General features: G+C 39.9%; 1 long non-coding RNA gene across 1 annotated transcript; it reads right to left on the bottom strand.

Moving 5' to 3' along the window:
• Window positions 1-12,213: 12,213 nt before the first annotated feature.
• LOC145421975 (uncharacterized) lies at window positions 12,214-13,072 on the bottom strand. The gene is made up of 2 exons (XR_013903340.1): window positions 12,986-13,072; window positions 12,214-12,900 (listed from the first exon to the last, which is right to left on the bottom strand). It is a non-coding gene; the product is annotated as an uncharacterized LOC145421975 (long non-coding RNA).
• Between the last annotated feature and the right edge of the window lie 1,042 nt (window positions 13,073-14,114).

Below are 14,114 nucleotides of genomic sequence, written 5' to 3'. Positions count from 1 at the left end.
GTTTGCATCAACTTGACTTCTGTCGCCCTGTCCCGCTACATAAAGGTGCGCGTCTCTCTGCTTCACCTGTCATCCACAAACTAGACCCCAAATTTAAGTGTGAACCGCACACTTCATGTCATAGGAGCTTTCTGTGTGGATCGTCGAGATGTGCTGAGCATGCGGAGCAGATTAGATGGTCAGTTAACTGTCTGATTGGAGGGAAATTCTGCTATTTCTTGATAGGTTTTTCTTGTTTGTTGTTCCTGGTGATTAGACACCCAAATTCGTTCGCTCTCCGGTTTTGATGATGATGAATATGATGCACTAGCAGCGATTCAGGCTGTGAATCTGCATGTTAATTTTGCATTTGCAATGAGCTAATTTGGCCTAATGCACTAGGAAAAATCCATCTTAGCTCTTTCCAGGTCACACATCCTTTTATTGGATGATAAAGTCAGAGAAGTGAAAAGACCAGAGTAGCTGCAATAAAGTAGGGTAAAAACAAAAATGAGAAATCCTTTGCATATATTACGTTTTAACAAATGCGAAAATATTACTGATTTACTAATATTTACTCCTAGATTACTCTTGACGATGCATCGGAAGTTAGAAAACTAATTTTAGACATACACTCTGTTTTTTTTTTCCTTTTTCTTACTAATACAGGATGAGTTACTGCAGATGAGTCACTTCACAATAAAAGCCAGTCAGGGGATGTACTGGGATTGTACTGCTACAGCCACTAAAACATTTTTCATGTAAAACAGAGAGAAGACAGCAAATTAACATGTCAACATGAGGCAGAAATAAGAAGGATCCTTACTAAAAAACAAAAATCATTTAATACTGCTTACAGGGAAATCAGAAACAGGCCTGGATTTCATTATAATCTGACAAGACTTGATCAAAGGTAAAAAAAAAATTAATCGCTGTAGGTTTGGTTTCATTATTAAGTGAGTGTATCCATGACATTGCCCCTAGACCTGTTTGCATTCAAAAGTAGAAACAGCTGTACAATATACAGTTAAAACTACTGATCTCTGAATCGCACTATTAAATCATGGAGCAGTCTACATGTGCAGACCGAGTTTGCTCAGCTGTCTTGTTTTCATGAAGATACTGTGATTCAAAGTGAACCACTAATGATTTTGTCCATGACACATATTTAGGAGTTTAGCTAGGCTAATGAAAGCAAACCGCTCTTTCAGAGGTCTAAGAATAAACTTTAATGCTTCAGTTAAATATGCCCAAATTTCCCAAAAGACTCTACTTTCAATAAAAGTTCATCTATATTTATTGTAAATGAAGCGGTCATTAACAAACTTCTTTCAATTGATTCTTTCTTTGTGCACTGAGGCGTTGCCATATTTAAATAGAGGAAGGCTAGAAGAGAATATTTTTGCACCACAGAGTACTCCCATTAAATGACATCATATTCCTTGGCTGTTATACGACCGTGCAGTGCAGTAATCACGTCTAATGATTCCCCTGCCTGCTTATATCACTGCAGATCCACCACTATGTATAATAGGAAGTAACAAAATTTGTGAGCTGTGAGTTTCTGTTCCCTTTTTCTCTCCACAGGTAGGGAAATAGTCAAAACATTAGGCCATGCAATGCATTTCCAAATGGGTCTGTGTTTTGTACTTGGATTATGTCTATCTGGAGACATATCCCACTTCCTTGCATTGTGAGAAGTGGTGGTTGCATGAGTCTTATAGAGCACTTTCATCCAGGTGACTGGAGTTTGTGTTGTGTCATTATTATTATTACTAATATTTTGTGTTGTTTTTAGATTTAATTGTTGTTTAACTTCATCATTAGTTGCTGTGTGGCATCATTATTTGTAAAACTACTCCTATGTTTAGTTGTCTCTTGCTACTTGGTCACATTGGTTGTTGAGTCAGATTCAGGCAAAGGTTTTTTAAGGTTTAGGAAAATATTCTTGTTACATTAGTGTCTAAATTGTCTCAATTTTAATTGGTGTGGTCATGAAAACCACTTCTCTGCAGTGTAGTTTGCTTGACAGGAGGCCAGCGTCTCTTGTCATATTGGCAACGTTCTAACTGCTATCCTTCCCTCAATTTCCACAGTTTTTCCTCGTTGGGATTCTTGTTTGTTGCCATTAATCTTTGAAGACTGAACACTGACATAATATAAATTGATCATGTCAGGCTATTGCCAAAGGAGACAGCCTGGAGCGTGCAGTTGACTTTGTAATTGTGATTTATTTACCCTCCCTCCGTTTCAGTGTTTGTCGTGATGAAAATGTGATTCATGTTTCGGATATTGCACCGCATTTGTCCTTCCTTTGACCTGCCGTATGGCTGCCTTGTAATTGTGGTGCAGGAATTTTTTGGGAAGTTCATTCCAAGTCTCAGGAGATGCCAAGAACCACCAAGGGAGTTTCCTCCTCAAAACACCACTGATCAGAAACCACATCAGTACTCATCAAATTTCACTGAACACCAAAAAACAGAGGGCCAGAATTACCCTTTGAAACGTTAACAATCTGGGGACTGAAATAACCTTTCAGGAGTTCCTATTTTTGCCCTAAGCTCTGGTTTAGATTGATAGTAGGTTAGATCTCATGAGAAGAGCTGTGTTTAGGGCAAACATTTGTGCTTGTTTATTTGGCCATAAGTTTTCTAACCTTACAGAAAGTCCCTTTTCAGACTCAGTAAACAGACACATTCAGTCCACCCAAAATAAGACAAGTATTATGTGATTCCTTGTTTCCCTTTATGGCGATATGTTCCTTCAGTAACTCACAAACATACAGACTCTTCCTGTCTCCATTACTTTCCACACTGGAGTCTGTTTTTGTTTGCCTATGCTAGGCCTGTTCATATTTCATAGCTGAACTGTCAAATAACAAAAGGGTGCTTCAACAGCAACAATACAAAGAGTTAAGCCGACACAAAGGTCTGCTATAATCTGATGTCTAAGCAACAAACTTTCATTGTGCTTAAGGGGAAAAATGTTTTTTGGAAAGAACTTGCCTTTAAAAAAGATTTCTAATTAATTAGATAACCTAGCTACCTCAGACAGGGTAAATTAATGAAACCACTGATGTTCCTTAATTCAAAATGTGGCAGATGACCACTGACAATGAGGATTTCATCACTTAATTACGTAAAATGAGATCAAGAAGAAGATTAAATTATGTTAATGTTATTCTATGATTAAGAAAAACACCACAAAGCCTCACTGACTTTCAAAACAGACTCGCACAGAGAGTGTAGGAGTGATTCTTCACCCTCTAAGAATAAATTTAGGAGTCTCAAAATGCTGTGTCTCAAATGTCCCTCAAAAAGCTTCAAATAAATGTCTCAGTCTATGCTGGGAGGGGTATTATGTGTAACAGCTTATGTCCACATGCTGGCTTGCAGAAGAGTGTGCACGTGGATTTATTCATTAAGTAAATTGGCTTGTTGAGGCACCTTTGCAACTTCTACAAAACAACCTCAGAGGAGGCTGCATGTAGAGACAAGCTACGTGCATGCAGCATAGTTTTTCTTTTAATTTGTCACTCTTCTTTTTTTCGCTTTTTAAAAGCTATCTGTAACCAGGATCCAGCAACATCATCATGAGAAATGATCCTCACAGGCTCAATTTGCAGTCCAGCTGAAACAGGCCAAGTAAAGTTGAATTTACATTGTGATATATGGCTTGTCAATTTTGAATAATGTCATAGCTGGGTCTAGAAACAACAGCCTGAATTTAACAGTGCCATCTTGTTCTCTGTTGATTGACAGCTCTCTTCTGCAAATAGCATAAACATAAGAATGTCACAGACCCATTTAGAAGACATATAGCACCCTGATAATGTTCAATTTTCCAGCAGCTATACTGAGTCCAATGTGCAGTTTCCTATTTATACCCTCATGTTTTCTGATTTGAGTGGATATGTGAAGTATTCTCTAGCAGAGGTAATGGGTTCTGTCAGCAAATTCCCTCTCCAGCTACTTATTACTCTCCACACACCTGCCCATCAATATCAAAGGCTTCACAAAAATACACCAGTGAACTTTCTCAAATGTCCCTCAAACAGCTTCAATCAAAACAAGTCAATATACATTACAACCCTGCTCCCAGAGAAAGATTGAGGCCTGCACTTTTATGTACAAATTGCACGGAGTGCATTCACGGTGCTCTTATGCAGTCAGCACATGCAGGAGGAACATGTGTGATAGAGATCTGTTGATTGCACAGCAGAGGAGGTGAGTGAGCGAGCGAATGAGGGAACACGAGAAGTTTGTGAAGCAGGCAACTTCATGCCCAATTCATCAATTTTACGACAGAACGAATTTGAAAATAGCTCCGGCAAAGATAATCAGCACATTTGAAAATGGAGAAAAATCACAAGAAAAAAAAGGATTTGTCTTCCTGTAGACCAATCAGCATTCAGGAAAAGGCCTGTATCGGGATGACAAAAGTCATTCCCCTTGTTGCCCCGTGATTGAGGCTGAAGCACTTCTCATTAGGTCTCATTTCATGAGTGAGCACACAGTGAATTGATTCATTGATGTGGTGACCTGGAAGCCCACCAGTGATGTTTGGGTCTTCACAAACTTCACACTGACACATCCCATAAAATAGGCAGAGAATATATATATATAAACAGCAACCCAATTTTTAGACGAATAAAAGGATGTTATTCCAGGTATATATCAGTTAGTGATGTGTCGGTCGCGAACGAAATGGCTCTTAGAGCCGGATCTTTGATGTGAACGACGCGAGCCGGCTCCTTATCGCGAGCTGTGGATGTTTTTTTCTTTTTTTTTTTCTTTCTCTCACAACTATTTTCAGTTGCAGATGATAAAGGATTCAGAAAGTTTATTCATGCAGGTCCATATGACAGAGAATATGCATGTTCTTTTTGTTTTCATATTTTAATTGATATTTAATTGTGTTGTGGTTTGCAGTGTTTTGTGTTGTTTCACTTTAAATTTGTTTAAAAGGAAAAAGCTGAAAATTTAAATAGTTAAAAGTTGAACGGTGAATAGTTGGATTTTGTATTATGTTATTTATTTATTACATTTTATGTGGAGTGAATGAATAAAAGTATATTTACGGTGGCCCCTAGAGACAAAGCACATACAAACTTCAAAACACGTAAAAACTCTAAAAAGAGCCGGAAATCCCATCACTAATATCCGTGTTAAAGAAGTCCTCTTCTGTTGTTACACTTTTAGTCTTCCACATTGACAGATAATTCATAAGACGCTGTTAATACCTGCATAGCAGCCTGCTTTGAATTGTCACACACTCTTTGAATGTCTCTGATAAGACCATATGCTTACCTCAAGAATAAATGTTAATGTTAACTTAATTTTCAACAGTGCAGTTAGCTCTAGGAAGATGAAAAAAGGAGGTTTATAAGAGGGAGCCTATTATGTGAGCAGAGATTCTGCTGAGATGAATGGGTCTGTCTCAGTAAATTGTATTTTTGTGTCAGAGAAGAACGTGGGACCCTTGCCTAATGTGGCGTAAAAGTCTCTTTTGTGGAGCCTCCAATTCATTGTATCACCCTGTCAAAGCTAAACTAGAGAAATAACAGTGAACAATGGAAACACAAAAGAAAGAGAGGTCAGGGCGCTGAGCGTGTTCCTGGAAACAACACGTGCTCTTTCCAAAAGATGGCAATCAGCGCTCAACTGAGACAGGGCTATTTTCCCTGATTTTCAAGATTATACTTGACATACGACGTGGGATTTTTCCAAAGGTGGCAGTTTGGCAGTTTTGGTAGTATTTCTAGAAACTTTTAATTAAAGGGGAGACAAACTTTGACATTCCTGTATTTGTGTAGAGCTCCATGTCTGTGCAAAACTAAAAAGTAGAAGGAGGGTATGCTTGAAACAAACCAGTTCTTACCATGTGTGGTCTGACCACATCAAGTGTCTGTAACTCTTCCATGTAGCCATGTTGCCTCCACATACTGGTAGGGGTAAATTACATTTGCCCAGAGGCAGGGAGAATTGGGTCAAGGTCAAGGTCACGCCAAATGTCAGAACAAAACTTTATATTTTTCATCTTTTACTGATAATTTTCAAACTTCTCAACAATATACTGGGCCTCGGGGGACACGAGTACCTAGGTTGGCTAACCATTTGACCTTGACCTTCAATACTGGCACCCGAGGTTGATGTTGACCTTGGAAAAAAATTAATTGAAGAAACTATATTGAGTAATATATCTCATGAGAGTGGATGGAGAGAATTGAATTGTTTTGCAAAATCTCACTGCAGGGATATAATGTAACGTCTCAGGCTTTTACAGCTTATACAAGCCAAAGATTTCAGACAATTCTGCTCTGATCACATGGGTAAAGAATTTTAGTTTTAATTTTATGTTTTAAGGTCATAGGTCAAAGGTCAAGGTCACACTATTTATGAAAAAGGCGTTTTCATAGGCTCATCTCTGAACTTGAAAGCAGTTTATTAATCACAGGGGTACATAGACGCTTTGTTTGAGCTTTTTAAAACATTGTTTTTTCAATATAACATTATATGACTTCGTAATGACACCTGAAGATTAATGTACTATACTAGATTTCCAAATGAGAGGTTGAGAAAACGAGCTCTCAATAGTCACCATGGATACAAGTGTTATGGCCCAGAAAGAAGTCTGACAGACAAAATGCACTGAGATGTTCAACAGGTTTTAATAAGAAATAAATGTAAGTATTACAAGACATGGTTTCTTGAGTGAAAGTTAAATGAATCACTTTTCTCCATCTTCCATCTTTTCTCATATCTGAAAGACATTTTATTTTCAGGTGATTTTATTTTTTCTTAGTTTTTGCTGATAGGTTACTTAAAGTAGGTGGGTAGTGAATGTGTCAGATAAATACAAATTCATGGGTTAGCAACAGGTAGGCAAGATATTTAATGGCCTGAGCAATTCTTCCACACGGAGTCGGTCAATGATCTGGCGATGAATGGAGAGGTGAGCTGGAGTTAAATACTGCAGTGATAATGAGACACAGTTGTGTGAGCCTGAGCCTGGAGACGTAGCACTGATGATAGAGGGAGGGAAAAGATAGAAAAGGAAAAGGAGAACAGAGAGACGCCAGGTCAGCACCTTAAGGACAGGGGGGAGGGGCCAAAATAAGCTTCCCCAGTATTGGAAGAAACTAGCTAATGTGGTTTGGTCATCTCATTATGATGCCTCCCTTTGGTGTTATAAATCATTAAAGAGATTTTATATCTCATATTGCGTGGAAGCACCTCAGAATATCTCAGCATAAACAGGAAAATATTACTGAGGAAAAGAATGTATGGAATACCTCGTTCAGTCTGATGCCACCACAACCCAGCTGGCTTGCCCAGGTTGGGATGAATAGATCATCAAGTCATTGGACTTTGACACTCATTCAAGCTAATAAAATACATTTCATATTCCATGTACCACATGGTACAAGGAATAACCTTGCATAATATAACCTGCAAAATATTGTTTAAGGTCAACTGTGAAGGATTTTGGGGAATACATTAGCAGAAAGAGATATGCACAAACATGCTTATATTACTGCATATTTATCTGGAAATATTATTTGTTGTGATTACTTTAGAAACACCTTAGAAGAGACATTTATATCAGTTGCTTACAATCTGCAGCCTTACACTATAAATCCCATATAACGTTTCTTTAAAGGGGGATTGAAATCCTTAAATTACAGAGTGGGCTTGTGTGCCCATGCCATTGAACCCTGTCAGTACATCTTATTGACGCCTGACATCCCTGAAGGGGATTGAATGATACTCTTCTTAATGCCTTTCAGACACATACCAAAATGCATGTCACATTCATCAAAAGCAGTAATGCTATATGTTTTTCTGTCTTTTGTTTGGATTCTGAAATGTAATTAAAGAGCTTTAATCCAGAACACACAATTTTGTGTCAGTATTCAATCAATGGTATGGCTAAATTAGCTCGCTGGAAGTGAAAAGCACTAAAACAAACTGCATCTTGTCCATCGTGACCCCCATTACAATTCCAATTTATTTTCCCACCCACGGTCTGAATCAAATTGAACCTATTGACCAGGCAGATAGAAAAGGACTGGTAAACAAAACAAGATGTTATACACTTCCTCCTCATTAAATACTGAGAGTCCATTGAAAAATCAACAACTTATTGATGGGGACACGCTACATGTTGCGTAAAGGAATTAAACTTGAAGTGCTTGTTGTTTTTGAATGGATCTATGAGTCAGCGGCTTTATGGTAACAGTCTTTCTTTTTACTGAGGATCATGGAGAAATTATGAATTATGCAGACTTTAATATCACTGTAAGCAAGGACATGGCAGCTCCAGATAGACTAATGTAGGAAGAAATCTCATGCTGCTGGTATTCCTCCCTGTCTTTATTATTTGAATACAAAACCCATCAGCTTAGGCCGACATGCAAGACACTGCTCTTTGTTGTGGGCGATTGCCGCCATGCTCGGGACTGATATGGTTGTGCGCTTTTATTTTACCCAGCACTCTAGTGGGTCCGTTGTGATTCAACAGTCATTATCAATGCCCAACACATGTCCGCCTGCCTCTAACTGTCCTAGTAGCACACTGACCACAACAGGGAACCAAAGGCACTAATCCACCGCTGTCTCAAAATGCATGCCGAACAATTGCTTGGCATTTGCAGCACTCACAGGAGGTTGCTAAGAATATGTCTTATTCTGCACTAAGAAATAAAAGAGATGAAAATGTTTTATCCTAATATAAATGTAAGGTGCATTCATTTCATAACACTGTTCCAAACAGGAAGCGCATTTAATTGCAAAACAAGATTAAATGCACATGAAATATCAGTCAGGACACATACATATAAAAGGGCCTCATATTATATAAGACACATTAAGGCATCTGGCACAAGACAATGGATAGAGCTGCCTTTCACAATCCATTGGCTCTGTTCTTCTCTTCCTGTTTACACATTAGGGAGGGTGTCAAAACTGAGCTGATTATTACACAAGGAAATCAAGCCATCTGACATGCCGATCAATGGCTGCCTTGACTGATGGGTCTCCTATCTAGATGAACAGTTCCCTCGAGGCTTGCTCTGCCTAACTGCTGTTACAGAGATAGGAAGGATGCAACAGCACTGATTGTCAAGGTCACCTTGAGTGATTATGTGACGCAGCAGACCAACCAGAAGGAGATCATACAGCAAGCCTTGACCGCGGAGGCTATGCAAAGTAAGAAAGGCAAAGTCCATCTTTCATTCTTTTCATTCTGCAAAATCTGGTACATATTTGTATAGATTTAACACAGTATAAGACGACATTAAAACAGAGGATAACCGAGGCTCATTAAAAGAGACCAACGAGAGATGTGGCAAATGTCCTTTTCTCGAAGACCCACTCAAACCCTTCAGGGACAAGTGGCTCATCGTGATTCCCCCCCAGCATCAGAAGCCAGCTGTCCCTCATTCTGGGAAGGCAGTAGATATGTGGAGACTTTGACATTGAATGTAGCCTGAAGATGTTTGGAAGGCACACTGATAATGTTGGTCAGCTGCTGAACCCCAACTGAAATGTCACATGGATCTACTCACATCCAAGGGAAGTCAAAACGTGGAATATCACGTACCGATAAGTAGGCTTATATCATTTATGTATGCACACAGAGAAATTCAAGTGAAAAATGTCCAATTCTCTAGGTAGGAGACATACATTTCATTTGCGTGAATCAAATTGTGTTTGTTAATTACTATTAAGGATGATTATTTCGTCTAAAAACATTCACTGGGAACTATGTGACTGCTCTTTGAAGATGACCACAAACTACCCTGAAATGACCTGTAGGCTTGCTGACCTGACAGATCACCAGGACCTAATTTTTCCAGACTTCTTGTGCAACATAAACCAATCTCACCATTACCTTTCTGCACTAATAGTTTTAAACCAGGTGCTAATAAAATGAAAGGAAACATAATTTAAGGAAAGATGTAATTGCATAAAGAATTAAATAAAAAAGAATGTTTGACTTTCCCCCCAAAAAAGTCACAACCATCCCTAATTATTAAAGTAAACGTCGCTAGGTCTAAGTGCTCTAACCAGCTGAGGCTGATTTCATGCTGAGGCAAAGCACTCGTATGTATACTTGAGAAAACTGCTAACATGGCTGTGCACTCTTAGACGGGCACATGCGGTGAGCAGGAAAAAAAAAAGTTTGCATCTAAAATGAGTTTTTCTCTTTCAAAATCCACAAACAAATCTTCCAAACTGGCACAGAAACCTTCAAAAGTGCTGAGTGTTGTAATGATTGTTGTAATGGCTCGGTTCTCCTGGATCCATCTCTGTCTGCTGCTCGGGGCCGTTATTGCGGCTTCCCACCCTCCCACACTCACACACGAAAAGAAGATTGTGGATTTATATACCTGTGCATTTTCAAATTTTTGTGTTCCGGCTCTCGTATGTTTGTTTTGCGGTATGGCAAGGTATGGCAAGGTATGGCAGGTGACGATACATTATGTGTCACGGCGGGGTGCGCCGATGTGTATGGAAACAGGGCCCAAAAGCAGATGATGACGAGGAGTAGTAAGTTTAAACAGAAAAGTGATCCTTTATTGAGATGACGGCAGGGAAAACCAAGAAACCAAAGCAAACTGTCAAAACACTACGAAACAAAACACTAAGAGGTACTAAGACCAAAAACTATAACTATAACTGTGGAGAACATAAACAGGCAAAGACGAAAACTAAGGCTAAGGTCAAAATAACAGACGACCCGACAATAGCATGCAGAAAACAAAGGGCTTAAATACATACAAGAGGTGATCAGGGGAAGTGGAGACACATGGGGGAACAGCTGACTGACGTAAACCTAAATGACAGGACCAGGGCCCTGTTTCAGGAAGCCGGTTTGGAAAACTCAGAGTGAAAAACGACACTCACGGTTGAGTAACCCCGAACTGTCCAACTCGGAATATTCCGTTTCAGAAAGGCTGATAACAATTAGTTCAGTCAACGCGGAGTTGCTTTAACCCCAAGTGAAGCGCGCGGACGAGGATACATAAAGCCCTGATAAGCGGAGCACAGATTAAGCGAGTCACCATGGAGACGGAGGGAAAGAAGGCGCGGTCAATGTATTTCACAGCGCTTGAGGCCGAAATTCTGATGGCAGCATATGCCGATAACATGCAAATTCCGCGGAAAAAAGTAACACAGCCACAGCTGCAAAAGAAAGTGAGCATGCATGGCAAAACATAGCCGACAGAGTCAATGCGTGAGTGTTAATATAAACATTGATCGAGGGATTTCCACCCATTTAACACGTTATTTTATCATATGTTATTTTATTTGTTATTTTATACATTTTATTTTGTGATGTGATGTGAGCGCAGGTGCAACCCAACAGGCCCCAAACGTGCCTGGCAGCAAGTAAAAATGAAATATAAAAATATAGTCCAAACAGGTAAGGTGTAATTGTATTATGAGCCATAGTGCTTGGTCTGTTTGTCCCATGTAAATCAATTGCAGTTAGAGGCTACATTAATTTTCTTTCTGTAAGCACTTATTGAAATTATCTGAGCACATTACAAGTACATATTTGCTTACTCTGTATGCTCAAATGTGGCCCGTTATAGCCAACAGAAAAAAAGCGGAGGCCCGAAAAACAGGTGGGGGTCCTCCACCACCACCACTCACAGAGGCTGAGCAGTTGGCCCTCAGCCAAAACAGCGGGCGCCCTGTGGCCGAAGGCATCTCTGCGGGGACATCCTCTGAGTCAATAACCCCGCAAGACACAAGTGCCTACATAAGGGGTAAATTCAAAATAATACATGATGTGCATACATCCTTTCTTCACAGTCACCTTTGCAGTGCGACACATTCATTTGATAAACTCTTTACCATAATGAATTATTTTGTAGTGAAGTTATTTTCCGACTGATTTTGCCTTCCCTCAGCCTTGGTTGTCTTTGAGAGCGTAATGACAATGAAGTGTAAGGTGCTTGGTATGTTTGTTAATTGCCATTTGGTCCCTTGTAAGTTATAAGTGACCTGTATAAACCTCATATTCTATCAGTTGATGGTGATGGTGTACTGCATCTGGTGCAGCCTCCTGTTGAGCCAGACCAACATGCAGTTGTGAGTACTCTTAATACTCCACAGATTATATGAGTTTACAGTAGAACAGCAATGTTGTCTATTTCTTTACTACAGGAAAATAATGAAGAAACATTGACAGCTGTTACAGAGGAGGAAGCAACAGAGACACTTTATGAGGTTTACATCTTTTAATACTTTGTGTACAGGAAATACAGGCGACCAATAAAGCCAGTTGAACAAAAAATCTGTTTATTCTTCTTTCAACATGTTGAGGTGATGGGTCAAAAGAAATGATTGTGACATATGGTGTCTCTGACTGCGCTTCCATCTTGTATGTCCGTGGGAGGGTCAGGATGTTCATGGTTTGGATCACTGCTGATGTTTGGTTCAGAAGGACAGTGTTCTCCTCTAATTGTGGCAATGTTGTGAAGAATCACACATGCCACAATAATGTCACATGCCCTTTCTGGGGTGACCCTGAGTCTTTGCAGGCACTGGAACCGGGCCTTAAGCATTCCGATAGTCAATTCAATTCTGGCTCTTGTCCTGCAATTAGCCAGATTATATCACTGCTGTGGGCCCGGTTCAGGGTCAGGGTAAGGGGTAAGCAAATAGGGTAAACATGGATACCCCCTATCACCAAGCAAGTAGCCAGTGAACTCTCCTAAGACAGAAGGGTACACTTCAGTTCAAATGTCCCTGAAGCAATTGGTCTTTATATATTTTAAAGTATTCTCAACTCACCATGTCCAAATTTTGTGCTCAGTGTACATTCACGGAATATTTGTGAGTCATGGACAGAGCCTGGCCACTTGGCTTCCACATTTGTGATAATGTTGGCAGCATCACATATGATCTTCACAGTGCAGAGAACACAAATTAGCATCCATTACTATAATGAAATAATTTGTTAGTTTGACATGCTACAGGGAACTATGTACCTGTACATTAATGCTGTGGAAAGACTTCCTGTTCACATAGTCTCCTTCATTTACTGAAGGAGCAATGATTGGAATGTGAGTACCATCTGTATAGCCAATCACGCCTGGGAACCCTGAAAATAAATGTGCAATTTAAGTAGTAGTCCAAGTATCACCACATCATACATTAAGTTTTGGTCATCCTGATACCTGCAATTTTGTGGCATCCCTCTTTGATAAATCTTGTGGGTCTGTGACCGGGGAACACCACAAACGTGTACAGGAGACGTTTCAGTGCAACTGTAACATTCCTGACTGCCCGACAGACGGTAGCCTTGGAAACGTGCTCAGCGTCACCAATATTATACAGAAAGCTCCCGTTTGCAAGAAACCGAAGTGCAATACAAATAATATGTACAGAACTGAGAGCATGTCCGCGATGTGTCACATGCGTAATATATGGCCTGAGGATGTTATCCAAATAACTTATAGATTGTGCTGAGAAACGGTAACGTTCGCACAGACAATCATCAGGAAATGATAAAATGTCCAAACGCGCTCTGATCACTCTCTCCCGGCGGAGAGCTCTGCGGAGAATTTGGGCTTCACGATCTACTGGCTCTTCAAGGAAGTGGCACGCCATGTCCGACACTTCCTACTGTCAGGTTTCCGACAAAGGGGCGGAGACAGTCAGGGTTAGTTGTAGTAAACCTGCTAGGGGGCAGGTTAGCTTCACGGAGTGTGTCGTCATAGTGACTCACTCAGGCTGCAGCTGAACTCGCTTTGTGAAACCGAAAACCCAGAGTTTTCGTTAACTCAGGGTATACTTACTCAGTTTTTCCACTAAACCGGCTTCCTGAAACAGGGCCCAGGAGAGGAAAGCTAAATACAATGAACAAAGAACACATGACACTGTCAGAATAAAACAGGAAACACTAAAACTAAACATGACAACACAAACTTAACAGACCTAATACGTGATGAATAATACAAAACCCCAAAACATCGAAAACCCAGGAACAATAACCAATAACTGCCCAAACTAAAGGCAAATAGGAAATAACACAAAACCTAATAGAAAGAAAGAAAGTGTGTACATTATTGTACTTTATTGAGCCCCGTGGGGAAATTGCTCTCTGCATTTAACCCA

Source organism: Astatotilapia calliptera, chromosome 18 (genome assembly GCF_964374335.1).
Source record: "Astatotilapia calliptera chromosome 18, fAstCal68.1, whole genome shotgun sequence".
NCBI classification, from domain to species: Eukaryota; Metazoa; Chordata; class Actinopteri; order Cichliformes; family Cichlidae; genus Astatotilapia; species Astatotilapia calliptera.
This window is presented reverse-complemented; position numbering and strand designations above follow the sequence as displayed.